Genomic DNA, 26,314 nt, shown 5'->3' with positions numbered 1-26,314 from the left:
GTGGAGACTAGAAAATGTAGACTTACATATGTGGTTGACCTTGCATTTCTACTAGGCAGTCCAGCTTGGGGGACATAGGTGTCAGGTAGAGAGAAGGGGAGGGGATTCTCATCGTACAAAATGGGAAGGCAGTGGGAGCGGGAGCAGTTTCCTTTCAAAGACAGCATGAGCCTGACAAGCTGCAACTCACTGCTGACCTCCCAGAGGGTAGGAGACACCCACAAGGAAGGAAGCCAGCTAGATCCCACAAGTCTAGACTGGAAGGCATCTCCTTCCTCCATTCTTCTACTTTTCCCTTCCTCCCTCCTTTTTCACTCTTCCTGCCCCGCTCTCTCCTCCTACCTTCTTCCTTTCCTATCTTTTTATTTTTACAAATAAGAAGAAATCTTGATCATCCTGAATGGGTCAAACAGAAAGCAAATGATGATTAACCACTTACTGTATAATACTTTCTAGAAAATCTACAAGTGAAACAAGCAACATTTTCCAATTAAACGTTTATTAAGATAAAAACTGAAGAGGATTTCCTAATGGTCTCCTAGTGAAGGCAGTATCTTGCTTGCTCCCAAGAGCCTGTTGCTCAGGCCTCACTGAATTGTTCTCACTGATCAGCTCCACAGCATTAGAGGTGATTCTTAAAGGTGTGTAGAGACCTTCTTTTGTGTGTCTGTCAAACAGATTGCATTTGCAACATTTAATGCCCACAATAACAATAATAAAACATGCTGGCGTGTGCTCTCTGTGTAAACACTTTCTTCTGAAGATAGAGCCAGTGAAATGTTTTAGGAACTTTGACATTTATGGCTGTATTTATAATCTTTTTTGGATCATTTCCTCACAGAGTCACATGTTTGTATATTTAAAATTCTCTGGAGAAATAAAAATGTTTAAACATAATATAATGATGTGATATGCATTTTATGAGCCTTTGCTCACCATCTAGGCATGAGAAAAGAGAATTGTACAGTGAATCCTGAGAAGAGTTTCTGTGTAAATGTCAAATTTTCTAGGTATGTGCCACAATACCAAAGTACTTAGAAAGAGAAGGAGAGGTATGTATTCAACTTGGAAAGGGACATATTTTTTTTGCTTGACACTAGACTACCCTAACAGTTGGAAACTAGACATTTACCCAATTGAGAATAGGCACTGTGGAGAGTTCTTTGGACAGATAAGAGCTTTTTTTCCTAAGAAGATAAAGAAGATCCAGGAATTTTATTGCCACTTGATACCCACATAGCCTGCACATTTACCAACTGCTTATTTTTTTTTTTTTTTTGAAATGTTCTGGTTTCTAGCACAGCAGCCCAAAATACATACATTGTGGACATAGAAAAGGTTAATATGATTATTCAGACAAATAATAAACAAGTTACTTTTAGCTAGAGCAATTAACTTTTACTAAACACTTAATTTGGTATATACCAAGTATCTTACATGTGTTAATTTATTGAACAGTCAGAAATATAAACAGTAAGTGATCACAATGATATTCAAACCAGGGAATGTCTAATAACTAAAGCTGTTCCTGCTCCGGTAGGAGTAATTTGTTCCACAGGAAAGTCTAACTGAGATGCTTTTCATCAACTATACTCCTAGAAGTAAGCATGAGAAATAGTTTCCTGTTATATTTTCAATGCCTTTCCTATACTTTTAAACATATATACATATTCAGTTTTAAACATTAATAAGACCATCACATTTAAATCTCTTATACACTTGGTTTTTTCACACTCATTTACTCAAGAGACTTTTAACAGAACTTTCTACATGTCAAACAATGTTTAGGTGAGGAGGATCCAGGATGAACAAAACGAAGTCCTAAACCACATGAAGCTCATGTTTATGTAATGATGTCTTGCTCTACATGTTCATATATAAAGGTCTATAGATTCCTCTCCTCTGCTCACGTAGTATTCCTTTTTGTTTTCTGCCCATATAGTACTAGAGGCGATTCATAGTGTCAGAAATGAATGATGTGTCCAATATTTGACTATTGAGAACAATGTATAAGTGTACGCATCCATTTTTTCTTAATAGGAAGCCCAAGAAGTACAACTGGGGCAGCTGCAAGTTTTATTCAGATACTCCCAAACCGTCTTCACCAATCTACACTGCCACCAGCAGCACATGAGGATGCCGTTCCCTGATCCTCACTGAGCTGGAGTCAATGTTCTGGGAGCATAATTCTCTTATTTTAATTCATATCACTCCCAATTACTAACAAGGTTAAACATCTTTAAGGGCTAATTATTCTTCTTTTTCAGTGAATTGTTTACTCTTATCTTTTGCCCATTTTAAAAATGGGTTGTTTGTCTTTTAACTATTTAAAGGCTCTTCTACTTAATTCTAATTATGAATCCTTTGTCTGTTAAATATGGTGCAAAAAACAGTTTGAGTCTAAAACTACTTTTAAGCTTCGTATTGCTTTTTATCATACAGAATATTTTGATTTTTATGTGGGCAATCTGTCCATCTGTTACTTCATGTCTTTAGGATTTTATAGCTTGCTTATGAAGGCCTCTATGCCAAAGTTATAAAAACAGTATCTTTGTCCTCTATAGTTAAATTTAAAAAAAAAAAACCACAGTTTTTTAATGCATATGAACTTTTCTTTTAGTGAAAGGGATGTGGTAGGCATCTAGATTTCCTTTTCTTTTTGGCCTATTGATTGATTCTCAGTTCCTGACTAAATCACGCTCTTTTAGTTACTATAGATTATAGTTTAGTTTCATGTTTGGCATGGCAAATTGTCCCTCCTTTTTCTTCTTTTTCAAAAGATATCTAGGCTTTTATTGTTTTCTTCCCAAGTTTTTAGAACTAGCTTATTGAGTTACTTTCAAAAAATTCTTATAGAATTGTTATGATGTAATTGAATGTATAGATATGTTATAGAGAAGAGATATCTTTACAATTCAGGAACATGGTTTCCTTTTCATTTATTGAAGTTTTCCATAAAGACTTATAATATGTTTTCATCTAGGTCTTGGCATATTTCTGTTTCATTTCTAAGAATTTAATTGTTTTGTTGCAATTGTGAAAGAAACAATTATTAAAGTTCTTTTTCATTATTGCTAGGACATGGAAAAGCTATAGATTTCTATATGTGGCTCTTGGAATCGATCACTTTACTTACAAGTTGTCACGTGGTCTTCTTTGGGTTTCTGCATATAAAATGGTATCATCAGCAAATAATAGCTGTTTTGTTTCTTTGTTCCCCCAAATTCATAGTTCTTTTTATTTTTTCTTTATTGATTCATTAACTAAGATTTCCAGTAAATTTAGACAAGTCAAGATGATAGTAAGGACACTTTTCTTGCTCAAATGCTTTCTTGGGGGAATCTATAAAGATGTTATGTGGATTTTTCTCCTTTAATCTGTACCAAAATAAAAGATTACTTTGTGTTCATCCTGCCAACACATTTACTGAGTACCTATTATATACCAAGAACTATGATATATGCCAGGAATATAAATGACAACAAGACAAACCTGTGTTCTGCCCTGAAATTGATCAATCTTTGCATTCTCAGGGCAAACCCTATTTGTTCTAGATGTGTTATTCTTTAATGAGCTACTGAACTTGATTTGGTATTACTTTGCACAGGATTTTTGCATCTATGTTATGAGTAGAACCAGATTATGTAGCTCTGGGCCCCATTCAAAACTGACAGCTTTACAAGTTTTCAGTAAACAAATTGGAGCCAAATACAGTGTTTCTCTCCATTTATTCAAGTCTTCTTTTAAATTCATAATATTGTAGTTTTCTTTCTGTGGTTCTTAAACATTTCTTATTAACTATATGCCTAGATAATGTATTCATTTCATTATGAGTGGGATGTTTAAATTAGATCTTCTAATTAATTAATGCTTGTATATGTAAAATGGACTGATTTTTGCATATTTGGTTTATGATTGATCACTTAGATGAAATCTCTCATTAAGGCTATTAGTTTTTTAATTGCTTTTTTCTTGTTTTTGAGACTTCTGGGTAGACAATAATAACATCAGGAAATAATATTTTCCTGTTCCTCTTAAATAACTAAACTTTTATTTCCCCTGCTTGATCTTATTTCAGGGGTTAGAAATTGCAAAGCAATGTAATTGTTTTCAAAAGTGAATGTTTCTAGAGTTTTAGTATTAGGTATTACATATTGAGAGAAATAATCTGTGCCAACTTGAGAAAGATTTCATTTATATTCTGGTCCTGGTTATCAGTTCTTTTTCTAAAAAGAGATGTTGCATTTTTTCAAAATAATTTTTGGCACACTTTGGGATAATCACTTTGTTTTTCTTCTATGACATATTGGTGTTAAAAATTACATTAATTAATTCATAATATTGAATTGTCTTCGCATTATTGAAACAAAACCTGCTGTTCTCATTATTTCATAAACAGCTGGATAAATTTAATACTACATTTTAGGTTTTGGCATCAAAATGTAAATATTACTTTGAGATTATTTTGTTCTTTTTCTCTTTTGTGTGTATTAGGTTTTTAAGTTTTTGGTGTTAAGAGTTTGGCTGATATTTGAATTGGGATTCCCCCCCAACATATTTTAATGTCTTTGAAGACTTAAAAGTCAGAAAATCATTTGTTCTTGAAATAATTTTTCTTTAAATCCTCTGAACAGGTAGATGTTTACATTGCTTTTCAATTTATTATTAAGGATGTATTCTTCTTCAGTAGTTAATATTCATATTTGATATGAATGAGAATGATCCATTATATCAAGATTTTCAAATGTTTTCTATCTAAGATGATACCTCCTTTCTTATCCCTGATTTTGCCTTGTCTTTTATTTTATTCTTGATTAGAATAAATACAGGTTTGTATGTTTTATCCCTTTTGTTCTATTTAATGTTTGCTTTTTTTCTGAAGAGCCATTCCAAGATTTATTTATCTCTTCTATTCCTTTTTTGTTTACTAAATTTTAATTTCTGCTTTCACCGGCAACAATTTCTTCTCCTTTTTTCCTTAGGCTTGCTTTGTTTCTCAAGTTAATGCCTTAATTCGTTTGTTTCTTTTATCATTTAAAAATTGTAAAAATATGCTTTGTAAATATGCCCAATTATAGCTTTGACTAAGTATCATAGGTTTCAATATGTAGTGTGTTTATAATTATAATTTTTGAAGTATTTTGTAATTGCATTTTTAATTTTCTGTTTGACCCAGAGTCATATATAAGAATATCATTTTGTTTTGTTACCATGAAGAGCTTGAGAATAATTTTTAAAAATTATTGTTATTTAACTATTAATTTTGTTGCATTTGATCTAAGGATGTGGTCTGTATGAGTGTGCTTTTTACAAAATTCTGATGTTTTCTTTGTGATCCAATATATATAAAATTTTAAGGGTTCCCCAAATATTTAAAAAGTGAATATATCTTGTATTTGAGGTTATTAAATTTCCATGTATATTTGCAAACTGACTCAGTTGACTATTATCACATCCTCCTTGTTTATTGCCTATTTTAACTCTCAACAGAAAATAGTTTTATATTCTCACTATACATTCATTTCAGTCAATTCCTCTTTCTAGTTCAAATAGGTTTTGCTTTATGCTTACTATATGCTCTGTTATTTAGCACATGAAAGTTGAATCCTGATACATTTTCATTTGGGGTCTTTTTATCAACAATGAAAAAAGACTATCTATGAGATATTTAATTTTTTTTCTAGAAAATCTACTTTATCTTATATGATTGTGATTCCAACTATTTAGTGGTAAGAGTTGTCCTATTATATTTTAATACAAATGTATACTTTTAATTTTCCTGTGTTACTCTTTTTCAGGTACCTTTGGTAGACAACTATTGCTGATTATGTCCTAATCTTTGCCATTTAATATGGTAACATCATCATGTTTGTCATACATTACATGTTTATGCTTGCTCAAATCGATTCGTGTTTTATTGTGGTCAGTTTCCCTGCTATTTCCTTTGCTATTTATCTTTGACTCTATCATACAAATTTTCCTTTCTCTCTCTTCTAACATAAAAGCATACATCATACCTTTAATTTTGTTAGATGTCACCTTTAAAAAATAAACAACTCTATTTCTCAGTCCATGTTAAGGGTGAAGAATCAGTGTCTACCACACTTCCTTCTTCTGCACAATGAAGCCATTAACTCACCCTTCCTTCCTTCACATCCATCCACTACCTGGGAATTTAGATGCAACTTCTAACTTGCTAAATACTATTATTTATATGCTCTATCTTCTCTTTCAATAATTACTCATGAAGTTTGTATCTGTTGTAGTTACATTATATGTATTTGCAATAATTTAGACTTGACACTACATTAAAATATTCCAGTATTTACTGCCAGTCCTTTTAATAATGTTCATCTTTCTTATACATGAGGTTTTCAAAACAGGGCTCATTTTATGGTTTTCTGGAAAACTTTGAATTATGTTTTCAGGGTGAGAACCTGACATTTAGTATTTGACACCTGTTATCAGAGAATGCTTTTTTATTAACTTCAAATGTCAATTCTTAGAACTTAGTCCTTTCCCCCAAACTAGGGGATGTTGCTCTGTTAACTGCTGCTCCTGATTTTTCTTTCCTTATAGCTAATTTCTTTATTGTTTCTGTTAGTTTTGTTTTTTCCTATCTTCTAGCATTCTTTTTTGAAAAATTAAAATCTTAACTTCTATAGAAACTGGACTCTTTATATTAATTTTTTAACACTCATCAGGCCCATTTGATCTGAATATTTACTTCTCTCTTAAGTTCAGGAAATTATTTTCTATAAACTCTAGAATCATTGCTATTTTTCTATTTGTTCGGCATCTTTTTGGGAGACACTAGTTTTCTTCATGTTGGATTTCCACCCTCTGTTCTCGAATCCATCATCTCTTTTCTTCACATTGCTATCATGTTTTCATTTTCTTTTAATTCTGGAAGAATGCTTCAATGTTGTCCTCTGAGTTACAGATTTCATTATAAGCATTGCCGATTAAGCACTTTATTGCTTCTAATGTATTTTCAATTTTGATATTTCACATTCAGTTTTATACCATTTTTCTTACTTCATCTTGTTCTCTGTATTCTGGTTTCTCAGCCACTTTCCTTCCCACCTCAATATGTTTTCTCTCATTTTTCATCTCCTGCTTCATGGGGTCCTTGAATGTTATTTAGATCACAAAGCATATGCTGTTTAAAATTTATCCCCATTTCCCGTAGTAAATCTTTTTCAAAAGCATGCTCTTCCTCTGCCTCTTGAGTGCTATATGTTCATTTCTTAAAGTTACAAAATTTTTCATATGCCTCATAATGAGGTTTTATTTTGCCTGTTTATTCATCCTTGAATAATGACTATTTTATCTGGCCTGTTATTTCTCTGCAAAACAGAGTGAATAGATTTCTCTTGAATCTCATCATACTTTATTTGGCTTTTGTTCTAATCTTCTCTTAGACTGTATGCTATGTAACATTTACCCATTCAGTTATTAAATATCCTGATGAGAGATTTACTCTAACTTTACATGAGCTGAGGTCATAGCTTTCTATTGTATGGCAAAGCCACTGTGCCAGCGGGTCAGATCTTAAATGTCCTGGCCTCATTCTTTGTACTACTACAAGAAACGTTGGGGGGAAAAAGCCTCCACTCAATAAATAATGGAACTGCTGGCCATATAAGGCAGCCATGACTTCCCTCTGGTTACCTAGGATCTGCAAAGGGGAAATGCCTGGCAAGTCCCCTACCATGGACCCTAAGTGTTAGGGGATTATGAAAATGCTCTCAGGATCTTCTTCACTTTTTTCCTCTAAAGGCTGTATCAACTTCTCTATAAATGAGTCTCAATGTCTTTCACAAATAGGGTTTATTTGCAAAAACTTAACTTCACATTTCTGCATGTGAAAGGTGTTCTTCCCTAGCTCCCAGCACTAAGGCAAGATATCCCACTCCTTGTGCTCCCTTTGATACTTGAATTGGAATTTAGAAGGCTCCTGTGCTTAAGATGGCATCTTTACCTAGAAATAAGATTGGAATACCTTACTGCACAGAATGTGCCTCAGAGGCTGTGGCAGTCTCTCTGTTGGGGCTGAGAATTGGGGTGTTAGTGCGGAAGTGAGGGACTCCCACGTTGCTCTCAGAAGTATTTTACTGCAAAGCCTGGCCAATCTTCTAAGTTACCACTAAATTTCAATGAACTTTCCAGTTTCCAAGTCATCCTGGCCTATATATATATATATATATATATATATATATATATATATAAATTTCTACCTTTGTTTTCACTTATTTTTAGCCCAATTATGAGTAGCCATGAAGTGCTAGCCACTTCACATGTATTATTTCATTTAATCTTAACAAAATGATTCACATAGATGCTATTATAATCCACAGTGTACAAATGAAGAAACTGAAGCCTAGAAAAGGCTTTAAATAATTGAAAGTCACTCAGCTAGTAAGTGTTAGAATCAGTACTCACTGGCCCATCACCCTCTAAAGCCCATGCTCACAACCAGTATTTCAATAGTCTCCCCTAGCTGGAGAATTTCTCCCCCAAAACTAGATAGAGTTCCTACTTTAATCGTGAATGTTGGCAGCCATTTATATTTCCTGCCATCATGTTAGAATTCCTCCCCACAGACTGATGGTCTATTAGATAAATCCATATATCTAACTCATTCTTCCCTCTGATTCCAGAATAAATGCCATCTTTCTTCCAGAGCAGCTACCTCCCAGTGGGCTCAATATTGTCATCCCTTTCCTTTTTCCTATTCTCTCTCTTCCCTTATTCTCCTTCTCTGCTTGTTCTATCATCTCATCACATAAATGTGTTCCAGTCTCTCCCATCTCTTCTCAACGTTGCATTGACCACAAACTAGTCCTCTTTTTCCTTCCCTTCCATTGTCATGGGAAACTAATCTGCGCTAGCTTTTTCCACTTCTTATATCCTTCGATCCACCCAATTTTTACGCATAACAACCCCACCAACACACCTGAGCCAAGATGAGCTGTGGTCTCCCACCTGTGAGCTTACATGAACACACATTGGTCTCCCATTTTCACTTTCTGTTGCATGTGGCAGCACTGACTGCTTCCTTTATAAAATTTTCTTCTACCTCATTTCCATGACTCCACTCTATTCTGTCCTCATCCCGACTCCTTGGCCTTTATATTTCCAATTACTTCCCATTTGTCTGTTCCTCCCTCTATCCAAATGGTTGGGCAGAATGTTCCAACATTCCATTCTTGTGTGTCTTTTTTTCTTTTCTTAAGTCATAAAACAATCTTATCATGTTCAAAGCTTCACAGAACAAACGCCCTAATGCTGATTTCTTCCAAATCTATGCCCAGAGTTAACCCTATCTCTATGCTGTAAAACCACACTTCTAGCTAAGACAAAACAATTGTATTTTATTTTTCTTCCATCCTCTTGGATTCCTTACTGGAGGTACTAGTAATGACATCCACATAATCTTCCTCCTCTCTGCCAAGCCCTGCATCTAACCAGTCACCAAGTTCTGTATTTTCTACTGTTTTGTCACTTTTAAAATGTTTTTCAATTACAGTTGATACTCAATATTATATTAATTTCAGGTGTATAGCATAGTGATAAGATAACCATATAATTTACATAGTGATTCCCCCACTATTTCAAGTACCCACCTGGCACCATAGTTATTACAATATTATTATTTTATATATATATTTTTTAGTTAACAACTTTTCTCTATTCCTGCTCAGTTCAGACCCTCCATCCTCCTTGCTTAAATTAATTTCATGACATCTGATTGGAGTCTCCAACTTGTTCATAATTCTAAAAGAGTGGTTTTGTAATCATGACACTCCCCTCTTGGATCCTATCAATTTCAATATAATACTTACACCCCTTAAAATTTCTATTGAACTTTCTGAAACATGCAAAATGCCCACACATTGTCTCTCACCCGGCTTTTGGACACGCCATGCTTCGTACCTGGCATTGACCCTCTTTCCCTTTCAACCTGGTCTCATCCATTTTGAGTTTTGACTTTGCTTCCTGGAAACACTTAACATAACATTTCTCAATGCTCCCACAGAACCTGGTGCACACATTCCTATACCAGCATCTAGTACATGGCTTAATAGTGGGCTTGTTCAATTCTTGACCCCCCATTTGAGATTGTAAGCTCTTTAAACATTAGAACAACAGATCTGAGTGACACACCTGACTCTCCAGGGTCTGTCACTGCCATAGGGACAAGTATTTCAACTATCTTACCTTGTCCTGCAGATCTTAAGCCACATTCTAACTTCTTCCTCTGCTAGGGCTACTGGAGATAACCCATGATGTTCTATGCCTGTGTCCAAGTAGTTGTAGCTCCCTACTGGAGAAAGAGAAGAGATAACACACTATTTGATAGAACTCATAAAAAGAACGACTCCTTTATCAAAATTGTAGACACTCATATTAAACAGAAGACAGAAAGTAAGTGGTTACTGGAAACTAAAATACATTAATAAGGGCACTTCCAGGGCATAAGTAATTGATTTTTCAATTTGTCCCCATTTATAAGTAAGAGTGTGGGCCACATACAACCCATAAAGGGGTGCTGTCCAAAGAAGTTAAAAAATAAGTTTATCTTATTCCAAAGAGGTGTTGACATTTGATTGAATCTGGAGACTTCTATGAAGAACTTGCTGGGGGATTGGGTTTTCATCAAATTCTAATTCTGCAATGGAAAGCTATCTCCATTTTCAAGGTATTTGTCCTTGTTGTGTATTTATCTTCTTGTTTATATTCACTCTATTTGTATTAACCTCCTTGGTTACCATTTACCTCTCCGGGTTCCAGATTTCAATATTTAATCTTTTCTATGATGTCACATTTTAACATCTCTGAAATTGGAATGTGTCAAATGGTTATTAGTATCTGATAGTCATTGGTTGGCTAGGAATATTCAAGACTCTGTTGCCCTTGGTTGCTATTCCTGGTATCCTGAGTAACTAACTGCAACCCCTCAACTCAGAGGTGAATGTTTGTGGTAGTCCCACCAGCGTGGGGTGTCTTCACTCTGTACTTTCCCGGAGTAATCTGAACTCTATTTTTTTTCACCTGTTGTCAGGAACCTCCTTTGCCAAGGGGCTACCATGGCTATCAGCCCAGAGGAGGTGTGAGCTGAGGAAAATGAGAGGAACTGTCTTGCTCACCACTGTCTCCATGTAAAGAGAGATGTGAGAGGCAGGACAGCAAACCTCCAAGTTCCTGCTCTTTGCAGCATAGAGATTAGGAGCAAACACTTCTGTTTTAATAATACATTGTAAGCATTAGTATTCCCACATCCCAGTGTTACCAGATGTCTTTTGGAGAAATAGAGTGTCACCTCATTGTGGCCCCCCAAACAAACCACTTGGTGGCTTTCATTCTACTGTGCCAGCTCTGTCTATTACCATTAGCTCTACCATAGTTACATCTGTTGGGATTCCGTCAGGATAATGGACACCATACAGGATATTCAAATGGAGGGGATTTATTACAAGCAATTGGTGACACAGGTGTTGAAGACTGAAAGAGCAAAAAGAAGTCCTAAAAATAAATGTGACTGTAGGAAGCAGTTATTACTCTTATGGCTGAGGAAAGCAAAGGGGAAATTTGTGCTCCCCAGAACCTAGGAGTTGAGAGGAAGGGCCCAGGTTGCTAGTGTGCAGGGCCAGGGGAGGGGCACATGACTGGTGATAAAGTCTCTGAGGAAGGCGAGTACAGCTGGCGTTCTCTCACAAAGGAGTGCAGTCACATGGTTAGTGACAATTTCTGTAGGAGAGTGTCACAAGGCTGGGTCTGGAGTGTTTTTAAAAGCTTGGGACCAGAGCACTAGTTGCCCTCTGCTGCTGAAGAGATGAGCTGGAAACAGGAATGAAGTCCTTCCTCCCAACCTCCCACTTTCTAGTCAACTGTCAGCACCTCCAGTTAACACAATGAACTTAATAGAAATCTACTCAGCAAGAGAATCTGGGAAATGTAGTTTATAGGCTCCCAGTACAATATAAAGAAAAGATAAGCTTGAGGATCAGAAAATACAGAAGGAAATGGCACAAGGGGCCATGGAGCTCTCTGAAGCTGGTTAGTTTCCAGAACCGGCGACTTATTTCCTCCCAGATATTCTGCTTTCACCAGCTGGTAGCCCTCAAGGAGGGGCAATGTGAGGAAGACACATTTCCTACCACTGCTCCTCCTGGTCATCCTCCATAGCTCTACATTCATAAGAACACCATGTGCAGAACATGCTCTACAGATGGGCTCTCAATTAAATCATAAAGGAAAGAATTTTAATTAGGGTGCATAGTGTGGCTATTTTTAATCTAAAGTAGGGTTTCTCATCCTTGGCACTATGACATTTGGGAATCTGAATAATCCTTTGTTGTAAGGGACTGTCCTGAGCATTAAAGTGTGCTTAGTCTTCCCCAGCCTCCATCCGCTGGATCCGAGCAGCATCATGCCCCAAGCTGTGACAACAAAAAATGTCTCCAAATGTTGCCAACTGGTCTCTAAGTGGCAAAATTACCTAAGGTTGAGAACTACTGTTGAGATAAAGGGAAAGACTTAAACTCTTCATGGAGTTCCCCAAGGGCAGTCCCCAATTCCTAGATTTGCTACCTCTGAGAGAGAGAGTGTGCGAGCCTTTCTAACATCTTTTTATTGCAACTACTAACCCTTTTCTGAAACTCTTCATATCTTTTGCATGGGGCTTGGTTATAATGACCCCCAAGGAGGGCTTCCTCGGGCCATTCCAGTGTGCACTGTGGCGTTCAGTCCCTGGCCTCCTTCAAGGTCTCTTCGTCCATGTGTGGTGGCAATGTCTCTTTATATTCCATAGTATCCATGTGGCTAAGCCCCCACCCCCAACCCATATTCCATTTAATATAAAAATAATTCTCAGAAACAGTTCATTTCAACTCCATATTACAGAAGAGGAAAAATTCCCATGTATGCTATGTAGTCTTCACATGCCCCCGCAGATATAAAACACCTTACGTCATGGTGTGGGGCATCGTAGGTTTCCCTTTATTTGTTCTCTGGCCTCCAGGCCATAGCTACAGGTTGGCAGGTGCAGAAGGACCTCTTCAAGCAACCAGGCTACTTAGCTCTCTCCAGCTACATACAGACACTTTGAAATGACATCTTTTCTTTACGATGTAAAAAATTCATATTTTTAGGTAGGGTAGCCACTACAACCCTAAGTGGGCTAGCAATAAAGATATATTTGCATTTTATCCAGAACTGGGAACTAGAATGGGAGGATGGAAAACTGTTCTTTCAGTTACACTACGATTAGATTAACTAGATTAATTAGATTATCTCCCTTGTAGAGTAGTTTTCCAGATGCTTAAATAGTTTAAAATAGTTTATTTAAACTGTCTTTTCTCTTTTTTATTCAATTTATTGGGGTGACCCTGGTTAACAGAATTATACAGGTTTCAGGTGCACAACTGTACAACACATCGTCTGTACCCTGTATTGTGTGTTCGCCACTCCAAGTCAGGTCTCCTTCCGTCACCATTAATCCCCCCTTTACTCTCCTCCACCTCCCCCCACTCCCTCCCTCTGCAACACCACACTGTTGTCTGCATCCATAAGGTTTTCATTTTCTTTTCCTTCTTCCTTTTCCTTTTTCCATTTTTATTCTTTGAGAAAGAAGAAATAAAACTGTCGTTACTTTCAGATGTTTAAGTAGACATTCAAGAGCACCAGCCTGTAGTTATACTCATGGTTAACTAAGAAGAGCAAAGGCTTATTTATAAGCATCTTTGGTTCAGTTAATCATTTTCACAATTTGGGTGAGATTGCACATACGAGGGAAATAATTCTTGGTCAAATAAGCCCTATGTGTTACTTATAACTTGAGCACTCCACCATATTTTTAAAAGCCTGTGTCTGTTTCAGTGAGCATGTTACAATGCTTCTTTAGGCTTGAAGAAAGAACTAATTGGTATTATTCTTCATAGCATGGTGAGATAGAAAAAGACACTATATTTGAGATTAGAAGACTTGAGTTCTGGACAATCCTTTGCCATTAGTCCAATGCGTCTCATTTAATCTCTCTGGCCTCAGTTCTCTCATTCATAATAAGAAGGAAATGGATGGGATGATCACTGAGTTTATTTTTCACTTCCATAATTCTGTGAACCAAAGATCACCTTCCGTAAAACATGGGTAAGATTAAAAATGCTTCCTCTAAGGCAGGCACAACATTAGTCACTGTCATTATTCAAAGAGAAGTTGACTTACTGTGGTAAAACCATATAAATCTTTGTCAGTGGCTTTGGTACATGATTTACCCAAATCTACATTCATTTCAGACAATACATTAACATGAATAGCCAGATAGTAAACAGAACCTGAACAATTTAGGCTCATTCATTCATGAAGAGATTTATACAGTACAATATTTTCCTTCACATAAGCTGTTTTTGTTGTGGTGGTAAAAATAAGAGATGATGAGATGAAGCAGTAATCTACCACTTTAGTGGAATACACTTCCTTCCAAATCAGTGGGAAATCTTTATTACAAAGTATTCTCTTCTGGTATGAATACAAGCTGATCAATATGTAAACACTGAGATTTCTTTCCATAAGTCGTGGATTTTGCAGAAATAATTGGTATATGCCTAAGTAGTATTTGTTACTCTAGCTCATAATTACTCCATTTATTTTCCCATTCTCTCTTCATCAGTTTGATCATTTTTTTTTCTCTTTTGAGGCTCCAAAATACAGAAAGAGTTACAAGTTTGTGAAAACAGCTTTACATGAGGGAATAGTTATATTTCAACACCAACAAAGAATTACACAAGGACTTGAGTGGCAGATGAGCCACCACACATGCAATATGGATTTGCCAATCAATTATTTCCTAAAACTGAGATGGCTCTTGTTTAAAGTTTTATCATATCTTTGACTCAGGGAACTCTCCATCTTTATATTTATTTTGAATATAACACAACGTTAATTACAATCAGGCAGTTCTATACCCAATGATAAGATCTTAGAGACTTAGAGAACTCAAAGTTGCTGTCCTTTGTATATGTAATAATATTAAATTGGAACTACATTTAGCTAAAGTCCTAAGACAATCAAGGTCACATTTCAAATCCAAATGTGAGACATTTATGTAGGATGTGTACAGGACATGTCTGATAACAATTTGACAATTCTTAGCTGATCACCCACCTTCATCTTATAGAAAGTTTGGAGGAGATAAGAAAAATAAAGACACAGATCAAATAAAAAATAATATTATGGGGAGAGTTATTGGTGTGCTATGAGTTTTATCTCACCCTCAAAGGAGAGGCTATCAGAGACAGGGGATAATGTGTCCTTTGAGCCTGGACATCAGGGGAGCTTTGTGTCTTCCTCACTCCTGGAATATCTAGTATGTGAGAAGCTGGTAGGTGACAGAAGCAAGGTAAGTCTATTGGAATAAGCCTGCCCAGTTCATTTTTTTTGTTGCTTATGATTTGAGAGTTTTCTTGGAACCAGAAACATACTCCTTTGCAGACAGAGAGCTGAAACAGGGGTCATGTTAGATACTGTCCTAGAGGATTCTGCAAATGGGTCCAAAAAGATCTCAGCAGAATGAACTTGAAAGTATACCACAGGGTGGGTGCAAAGAAGCCCAACAGGCAACTAGGGGTCAACAGGGAGGATGCATTTACTCACTTCAAAGGAACTGTAAATGGGAGTTCCTAGTATCTTACAAAGTATGGGTTACCGCAAGACACAGAGCCTGGCACAAGGGGTTGCATACAAGTAGCTTAGCTTGGAAAGTGAATGAAAAGAAGAGCAGGGAATAGGCAAGGAAGAACAAGAAAGGAGGAAAGCCTATCCAGGCATGTGTTATTGAGCTGAGCTGTGGGCAACTGGGACTCAAGTCCACCATGACCTCCTGGGGGAGAATGTACCTCAGAATTGTCCACACAAGGGACAGAAACAAAGCACATATATCCATAGGTCATAAATACCCTCACAGTTGCATGTGAATTTCAAGTGGGTTCCCAGAGGTGTCTTACAGAGCAGCATCAGAAAATCTTTGGCACAGAAAGCAGGACATGCCTGTTGCACCAAAGGTGAGATGGCACTAGGTGACACTTGCACTTCATGGTTGCCAAAACAATGACTGAAGCAAAAGGACCATGAGGTAAGGCACAGAGGTGTCAGTTACCTGGGGCATCTCCAAAGAATCTGAAACACAAACATCAATCAAAAAAGGGGGTCAACTGTGAACTCGACAAACCCAAAGACTATGGAAACTAGATTATCACAACAGAATTTGTCAAGTTAAAAACTGTCTGCTGTTTCCCTCTTAGTCCTTCCTTCTTCCTATAGTCCTTGACTTTTAAAATTAGTATCATCATTACACTGGTCTGAAGATATTAATTACAAGCCTGAGTCTGTACTCTGTGGCTTGGTGACTAGAAAAGTCTTGGGGCTTGCCCTAGATTTTAAGTAAGGGCGAGGCAAGAGCTGGCCCTACAAATACCTTTAAAGGAACAGTATATACAAAGTAAAGTAGCTTTATGATTACACCCAACACAACATGCTTGTTCAACATAACAGCTGTTTATGTAATAAAGTCTTAGCTTTGGCCCTGCCATCACTTTTAGATTGAAGTACATGCCTCTGTGGAATGTCTGCCTCATGTGGAGGGCAACTAAGAGGTGGGAAAAGAATCCTTCTTGCATTTTATTCCTGTATTGTTTCAGCTTAATGAGCCCCTGGGGATTTTCATACATATGGTCCTATGTGGACACCACCTCTCCATTGTGTGAGAACTGTTCCCATACAGCCTCATCTAGCTCTAGGAAGAACAATCCCAGAAATTGCTCTTCAATAGGGAAAAATATTAGGGATGAAAAGGCTAGGGACATACGCCACTCTTCTCTATGGTTTAACCAACGAGACCTACTATCCCACTTACTGCATTGACCACCAAATTCTGAGCCTCTGTGGTCTTCCATCACCATGTTGCCTCTGCTCCCTGTGTGGTTGCAGACAAGTCTTAACCTGGGTTCCCCCTCTCTCCCAGACCCCCATCCCTCACTGATGCCATCTGAAACTCCAGATAGGGGCTCAGCTAATGCCGAACATGACCTTTTCTTGACAATTCTTGAATCCTCTCCTTCCTTTGTCCTTCACTTCCAATCCTTGAGGACCTTGTGACAATTCTGCCTCAAAAAATACATATAACCTGTATGTATACATATTTCTCTATCTTTTTGTTCATTTCTAAGTCTCTCCACTTTTACATTTGTCTCCAGACACCCACTTATCCTTCTATACCCTCTGAGCTTGCCATTAATGCTTCCATATTATTTCTTCCCTTGCTTACCAAAAAAAAAAAAAAAAAAAAAAAGTTCCTTTGAGGCTCTTACCATTGGACATCATCCTACCCTCTCCCTCCAGGGTCTCTGTTATCTCTCAGTCACTTCCTCTAATTCATGGAACTCACAGAAGTCCCTCACTTAGTGTTTCTCAGCACACCCCCAATGATGGTATTTTTCAGTACATCAATACGTCCTGGAGCCTAGCTTCTTAGTTACTTGACTTCCTCACCATAGCTCCTTCCTGACCAGCATGGCCACAGTCATGTCGTCTATCTTCTCATCACTAAAAATGTCTCTAACTCTGACAGTGAAATATTCTGTTCCGAGACTTGTATTTTTTCCTGCTCACTTAGTCTAAGTTTCTAATCTCTGCAATTCTTCAACCAAACTGAGACTTTCAGTCTATTAACCTACCAATCACTTACCTCTTTTTCCAGAATCTATAATTCCAGTTGAAAATTAATCATCACTCTCTTCCCAAACATTGCTAGAGAAAATGACCAAGCTGACTGATTTCACTTTAAGTTACTGTTCTCAAAAGCCACACGGGCATTTGCAACAGTATTTTATGTTTCCTTTATTAAACTCACTTTACCATTATAGTGGTTCTGCTAGAACTAACATAGCTAAGCTGTAACTATGTTTCTCAGAATGCCCCTCCCTGAACAGTAGCAGATTACACTTGACCACCAAAAATGTGTGTAGGATTTGGAAGGCAGAGGGAAGCAGAAGCCGTTAATTCTAAAGGTCAGTGTAGAGATTCACAGTCACTGCTCACACGCGATGCCACTGAGCTCCTGCCTCACCACGCTGGCTTACCTGGACCTGTGGCTCCTCGGGCACCTGTACCACGCCAGGCCTACCTCTCATCAGATCTCCTCCTTCAGCTTCTGTGAGTGTGGGGCCAGGTGCTTATATGACTCTGTGGTGCAGGGCAGTGTCTCTGCCAGGAGAACACCTTCATCACTGAGGTGGGAGGTGGTGAGAGACAAACATTTCAACCTGTCTCCATGGGTTCCCAATGGGTTCTGGCTTGTTTCCGTGCATTCTACTTTGTTCTTGCTCTCTCCCACTATCTGTTCAGTTTCCTAATTTTCCTTCCCAAGTACTATCCCTGTTGACCTAATAGGATCTCAGGCCTAATACCAGATACAAAATCTACAGCCTCATATAGACTTCTTCATCAGCTCCCACAACTGTGTAAGGTCTAATCACTATTTAAAAAAACCTTATTTTATACCACCCACAGTAATTCTGTTTCTTTAATTAAACCCTAACCGATAAAAGTGTTCTCTCCTTAACACTCTCTCTATTCCCCTGCCATTAGCTGATGAGCATTCTTCACATTTTATTACAAAACATAACCCATCAAACAGGAGAACACCATCTTCTACCACTATACCCACCATCACAGCAGAGGAGTTACCTCTATTCCCCTCAAATGCTGATCCTTCCAGACTCCATCCCCTGTCATCATCTCTCTTATTCTTCCTATATATCCATTTTAAAAAAATGGATCACTTCAATCAGCTCTAGTACCTCTTATCTTTGATAAAACTTTTCTAGACGCACCTCCCCCTCCATACCTCTATTTCCCTGACTCCTTCATAGAAAAACTTCTCAAAAAGCTTTTATAAACCCTCTCTTTGTTTCTTTGGAATACAAAGACAGTCTTGAATCCACTCCAAAGTGGCTTCATTTCCCCTCAAATCCCCCTGAAATTGATCCTCAGAAATCACCAACAATCTCTTTATTGTCAAGTCCAGTGAGTATTTTTTTGTTCCTGCTTAAATGCTGGGTGGGGCAAAGGTAGGTTTATAGTTTTTCATATGGGAAATAATAAATAAAAAAGAATACCAGAATAAACCCTGTTTTGGGTACTCACATCTGTAACCTTACTTTTGCCCTACCCTGTATGGAGCTGCATTCTGCTGAGATGGCCACTCCTTCTAGTTTAGAAAACTCTCCTCTGTGGCCTCTCATTTTCTTGGTTTTTCTTTCACCTCATGGACAGCTCCTCCTCCATTTTTTTGCAGGTTCCTCTGCCTCTATTCTACCAGTAACCATTGGAGTTCTACAGAGCCCAGGACTGAGCACTCTTCCAGCTACACTTCATCCCTAGGTGATCTCAACCACTCTCATGTCATTGAGATGCTGCCAACTCCCCAAATTTCTCACCTTACCAAACTTTACCTCTACATTGAAGATTCATGTATCCTAGGTATCTTCTTGATATTTCCCTTGGATGTCTCATCAGGAACTCTTGATCTGCCCCCATAAATCAGGTTCTCCCCAGGCCTTCCCTATCTCAGTACTGACATTAACTGCCCATTCAATTACTCATGTCAGAAATCTAAAACTCATTATTAAATGTAATAAACTACTTTCGAATGTAAAGCAGATCATATAAGGCCCCTTTTAATATCCTTCACTTGTTCCTCACTGATCCCACAATAAAATCTAAACTCTAATCATGGCCAACAAAGTCCCACATGACCCAGTCTCTGCTTACATCCCCAGCTTCATCTGGGGCTCTTCTCACCCTTCAGGCAGCTCTCCTGTTAGGTCCAAGACATCCTTCCAGCTTCAGTGCACCTACTCAGAGAGATGTCCCTGGTCACCCATTCTTAGTAAGTCCTGACTTTTCTTTATTCCACCACCCTCGTCATTTTCTTCCTAGAATGATAAAATAACCTGTACTTATTTCATTTTAAATTCATGTTTAACTTATTTATTTTCAGTCTCACTCATTAGAATGTAAGCTCTATAAAGACAGGGATTGTGCTATAGCTGTGCACCTTGCATAGTGTTGGGCAACTACTTAAAACACAATAAATATTAAATTCAACAATGAATGAAAGCAGATGTCCTTTTTTGGGGGGTGTCTTTTAAAAAAATACACTTTATAGATTATGCTGTTACAGTTGTCCCAATTTCTTTTTCCTTTGTTCCCCTCCACCCAGTGACACCCCTCCCTCCAGTTGTCCCCCCCTTAGTTCATGCCCATTGGTTGTGCATATAGTTCTTCTCAACATCTTCCTATCTACTCCACTCCCTCCTACTATGCTTCTTAATTCATATACCATCTCCCTCCCTTTCCCTTCTTATTATCTCCCACTGACATCCCCCCAAAATGTTCCCCATACCTATAATTCTTTCCCCACTCTTGTTGCCTACTTAGTTTGCCTTTGTTTCGATCCCCTAGCTTCTGTTGTTGGTTGTTGTGATACAGTTTTCATTTTAATGTTCATAGTTTTGATCTTCTATCTCTTAAACAAGTCCCTTTAACATTTCATATAACAGTGGTTTGGATCTGATTAACTCCTTCAGTTTTACTTTGTCTTGGAAGCACTTTCTCTGCCCTTCTATTCTGAATGACGGCTTCACTGAATAGAGTATTCGTGGCTGTAGGTTTTTGTCTTTCATTACTTTGAATATATCTTGCTAGTCCCTTCTTGCCTGCAGAGTTTCTTTTGAGAAATCAGCTGATAGTCTTATTGGGACCCCTTTGTACATAATTCTCATCTTCTCTCTTGTTGCTTTTAAGATTCTCTCTTTATCTTTAACTTTTGACATTTCGATTATAATGTGTCTTGGTGTGGTTCTCCCCGAGTCCAGTTTTTTTGGAACTCTCTGTGCTTCCTGGACCTGTAAGTCTATTTTCTTCCCCAAGTTAGGGAAGTTCTTCTTCATTATTTTTTCACATAATTTTTCAATTTCTTGTTCTTCTTCTTCACCTTCTGGCAACCCTATGATTAGGATATTGGCTCACTTATAGCTGTCCCATAGGTTTCTGAGCCTCTCGTCAGTTTCCTCACTTTTTGTTTCCTCTCTCTGCACTGGTTGACTGTTTGTTCCTTCCCTATGTTCCTATTTGTTGATTTCATCCCTGGTTTTCCTTCCCTCACCATTTGTTTCATATGTGTTTTTGCTCATTTCAGCAGGACTAGCTTTCATTCCTTCCCTGTCTTGTTTAAGATCTGCTGTCAGGTCTGTAAGCATTCTTATAACCAAAGCTCTGAACTGTGCCTCAGAAAGATTTCCTAGCAGGTGTCTTTTTAAAGAGGCAACTTATCTGAGAATTTAAAACATCTCTTGAATTTTCATGATGGAGATATAGTGAGAATTATAGGCTCAACATAGAATCTGTTCTTATGAGAGACTCTCAGAGGGCTAATGCTTTGTATAACATGCTCATACACTTTTAAAATTTTAAATAAGCTAAGTTTTTTACCATAAATAACCAATAATTAAAAATCATAAATGCATCTAGAGATTTTCCCCAGTACATGTTTTTTGTTTTTTTTTTTTTCCTTAAGAGTTGGAAGGCCTCAATATTATAATCCATTTACCACCATATAAGCTGGGCAGCCATTGAAAAGTAGGTTTGCTTTTTTGATCAGATCATCATTATAAAGTTTTATTTATGTGTTGGTTTTAAATTTGGTGATTCACTTAATCTATAATTTATTAGACAGGGCAAAGTGCAAATCATAGCTCACCAGTTTTGACCCTTGTTCATTAACAGAACAATTGTTATATGCAGTTAAGTTTCTATATAATATACCCCAACAACGTATCCACAAAACATGCCTTCTAACTTTAAGATAATTAAATTCTCTTAAATTTTTTGTAGCTGTCTATAAATCATCATTTACTTCCATGCTGATGGTGAGGAAGGTACAGAGTGAGTAGATCACTCCCTTGGAAATGGTCATTCTGTGGGATTTCTCATGCAGCAAAGACACATTTAAGTATAGGATTATTGTATTTTATCTGTGAAAAATCCAATATCTTTAGATTGTATTATCTTGGTACAGATTATTGTAAACACCAAACTTATCTCGAAAGGGGGCCATAGAAAGCCAACAAAAACATGGAATTAAAACCATCTAACCACAAACATATGTCTTCTGGTATCATAGGTTCAAACTCTGAGTTACTCACTATACCCAGAAATGTTTCTCAGAAGCAGATCCTGCTGGCAACCCACTCCCCTTGACGTGGAGCAATTGGTACCTATCTGTGGAAAAGGGCCTACTGAGGTGACAATATGAAGACCAAAGTCTGTCTATACATCAAAAATTACAAAGAATGTTAGAAAAAGACAGTTTAAATAATAGCTCTGTACCCAAAGGGCCCTGTCTCCCTCTCAGAAGATTACTCTGGTCTTTATGGAAGCCACCTCCAGCAGCTAAATGGGTATTATATTGTGGTGCTTCTGCACTGTGACCTAAAAAGGGGGGAGATGCCAAAACCAAATCAAGTGGCATAAAGAAAGTCCCATCCTGGTCCTGGGGTTGTCTGGCGAGCCATTTCTATACTGTACATACATAAACAGCTCTTCTTGGGTGGCAGTTTAATGTTGCTATACCTTCACTTGCAATTACACTGAATGGAGCGGCAACAAATCTTCGTAATGCCAATCTCATCTTTCCACCTCATTGACAGCTCAGGAAATGCATCTGAAATTCATAGTAGCCTCATAGCCTGTGGCAAGAGAAATCCATGCTGCTAAAATTTTATTTTAGAATTCAAGCTGGTTTTTCTCAGTTTAGGATGCTCCGTTTTTTAATCTTTTGCTGCCTACCACACTGTATCAAAATAACCAGCCAATATTGTTCAACTGTCAGGGGCCTCAGCTGCCTCCAAATTTTATCAGTACAAATAAATACTGGCACATATTAAAAATAATTCCAATAGATGGGAGCTCACATTAATAGAATTAAAAATGGGAAAATATGTATAAACTTTGACTTAACTGCCCTCCTATTTCCTTTACTGAATTAAAAAAAAAAAAAAAAAAGGTTGACTAGATATTCAGACTGATTTAATGTTTAGGCTGATAGGGATGCTAGGCTGGGTCCCAAATTGTGCAATGTTCAAAGGGAGAGAGATTTTAAAATCCCAGAAAAAGATATTTCCAAATTAATGGCATTGCCCGAATGCCTTGGCTCCCTGCACCCCACCAGGAAGGTTTATTATTTTCTGGTAAAATGTTGCTCGGATGGGGAGTGGTAGTCAGCGATGCGTCAGAGCTGCTCTTTGAACACATTAAAAAGCTGAATGCACAACAAAGAACAGATGTTCCAGCATGCCTTATTTATGCACCCATCAGCAATCTTCCAGTGACCACAAAACACAGCCTCCCCCCCCCCCCGTCCTCCTCTCCATATATTATTTTCTGATAAACTCACCCTCTTTATTAATTTATTTATTTTTGACCCCAGCTGAACTCCTGGGTAATTGTCTATGTGTGTGTGCATGTGTGTGCGCGTGTGTTATTTGAAAGTCTGCCTCCATCAAAGCTGAATTCTATTGAACTGTGGAACAGGTGTGGATTCTGCAATTAGATCACATTTCAGAGAGAGAGACACTGAGGGTAATAATGGCGGTAAATTCTTCACAGTCGAATGCAGCGCCATAGCGACCAGCAACAATGAAGGAGAAGAGGTATTAGTATTAGGGGCGATTATTTTTAGTTTATGGGATCGTCTGATTGAATACGGCCATAAGGCACAGTGGACACGAGTCTGGGACTCACCAGCTGTAATGCAAACTTGTTTTTCTGGCACTTATCTGAAATGCCTCGCTTGCCCACCCTCTCTGCTTACAATTGGAAGTAGCGATTAGGAAATGGGATATAATGCAGATTAAATGTTATGATGGACCCAGATCCTGTTGGGTTATTAAAACCCATTTGCTTTCACTGGTTTTAAAGGCATAGCACCTTTGTTTAAATCTCCAGCTCCAAATCTCTGAGCTTTAAATGGTAAGAGGTAGAGGAGTGAGGAGGAGGGTTAGGTGGAGAAAAATAATTTAGAATCTAAAGAGAAGCAAGAATATTTCCTCTTCCTACACAAAAAAGCTGCTTTTTTTTTCAGTGAGTGAATCTAATCTGTGACCTCAATTTGAGCTTCAGAAAAACATGATACATTAATACAGAAAATGTTCGCCACCACAAACTGATTTAATAGACTGAAAATAAATAGTGCAAGCATTCTCACAACAATATTCAGTCAATTTTGGAACTTCCGAGTCTAAGTGGTGTTTCCTTAATTTATTTTCCTTATTTTCCATGAAGTGGGAAATATTTGGTACCAAACTCAGTGGTGTAAAATCAGCCCTTGGGAGAGTTTCAGCTGTTCCCTGAGGCATCTTGAAATGGTGCTGGGGGCTGGCTGGCAGCAGCTGTCCCTGAAAGAATAAAGGAAGCCAGACAACAGAGGGGAGGCATTCGCACAAAATGAAGTCTTGGGCATCCTATGGGCACATCAGGAATCTGGACTCAGCAGAAGAAGATGTGGGTACCTTGATAAAATACAGATTTTCCCACCCCACAGCCATGGCCACTCAATATGAGAACCTCTGCTCTTTCTCCAGTGGTCTTGAACCCTGGATGGCTGAAGTCAGGAATCAGCATCATAGGACACTGGATCAAACACCCAACATATTGCCAAGGGCAGAATTCTCTTTCTGGCACCAAGATGAGTTCTTTGGATAAAACACCTGAGGGAAGGGGAAAGGTTCTGTTGTCCACAATGGCTACCTCATAATGAGAAATCTGTCACCAGGTCAGGAATTTTCTGATTTATATAGGTGGTCTAACTAAGATTCCTGGCAGAAAACCACATTTCCTGGCTAAGAATCGATAAAGCAAGTACATCACTACCAATAAAAAATATGTGGTTTTTCTGTTACTATCCAATTCATTATTTCTCCAGCCACCAAATTGTATCCAACATTTATTATTTCTCTCTTGATTCTGCAAAATAGTCCCCCTGTTATTAACCACCTGAATTTAACCACATGGCCTTGATGTTGGGTAAATCACTTCCCCTCTCTGATCTAGGTTTTTGTGAAATGAAGGGTGAAATTGGAGATGTAGTTTACAAATGTTAGTAGAAGAAGCAATTTTATGAACACAATATTAGCTAAGAACTGAAGTTACTATAATTCAAAAGAGGGAGTGGGGCTTCCACTCAGCTCTCTCTTATTTATGGGACTTGAGCTGCTTTTTACCAAATTTCAAGACTGCTTCAAACAGGGTATAAAATGTATGAACTAACATTATTGAACATCTTCCCCAACAGAAAGTGAGATTGAATAGCTGGGTCTCCCCCAAAGTAACCCTGGGTAGGGAGTGAGGGGTTAATGACACAGGATAACTATGCCAGCAATCTCACACATCAGGGCTGAAGATAATGCTGCAGATTCCACAAGCACCAGTTAATGGTCTCAGCTGGAAGGAGATTTTTGTCTCCCAGAGATCAGCCACCCTGTTTGACAACCCTTTTTCAGTCTATTGTTTGAAAAGACTGACTGTTCTAGTCATCCTAAAGACATATATTCTTGTTTCATTTCTTTCTAACTGGCAGTGGGACAAAAGTTTTCAGTGAAGTGCAACCTTTTCATTTGTCTTGGCTATCACATATCATCAGTCATTTTAATAATATAATGAGAGCCTAAAGATTAGATATAGTTTTGTAGAGTGTTAATTTTATAAGTTTTATCATCCAAGCGCCAGACAACTTATCCAGTTCCATTCAGGTCTTATGCAATCATCATATTGAGTATTTACCTTTAAATATGTGAATATACCTTCTTACACTTTTTTTTTGTTCATTTGCAAATGATCTTTTATGAAAACCAGAATGAAACATAGACAAATCTTTTCCCATATTGGCTCTGTAACAGTTATCTTCCTCAGCTGAAGCAATGGGAGAGAAATGGAGGTATTACTTATTGTTATTGATATGGTGACGACTCCTTTGCAGATGTTACAATGTCAATGTTTTGTGGCAAATTTGCATTGTAGCTTTAACGTGCAATGATGCACCTTGCCATTTAGTCATTTGAGGTAACACTGACAAGAGGCATGGGAGCCCTGTGTTGGCAGATTGTAGGAGATACTGCCTGCAAGCTGTGAAAATGAAGAAGTCAGGCTATAGAATTTTGATTGAAAGCTTGACATCATGGGACCAAGTGATCCA

The 26,314-nt window shown here is 37.7% G+C and overlaps 1 pseudogene; it reads right to left on the bottom strand.

The window, feature by feature from the left end:
* Positions 1–17,585, bottom strand: part of LOC150005153 (importin subunit alpha-1 pseudogene) — a 58,198-nt pseudogene extending 40,613 nt beyond the window's left edge.
* Between the last annotated feature and the right edge of the window lie 8,729 nt (positions 17,586–26,314).

Source organism: Furipterus horrens, unplaced genomic scaffold (assembly GCF_987537825.1).
Source record: "Furipterus horrens unplaced genomic scaffold, mFurHor1.1.pri manual_scaffold_7, whole genome shotgun sequence".
Taxonomy (NCBI): Eukaryota; Metazoa; Chordata; class Mammalia; order Chiroptera; family Furipteridae; genus Furipterus; species Furipterus horrens.
Note: the sequence above shows the minus strand (reverse complement) of the source record. Positions and strands in the feature narration are given on the sequence as shown.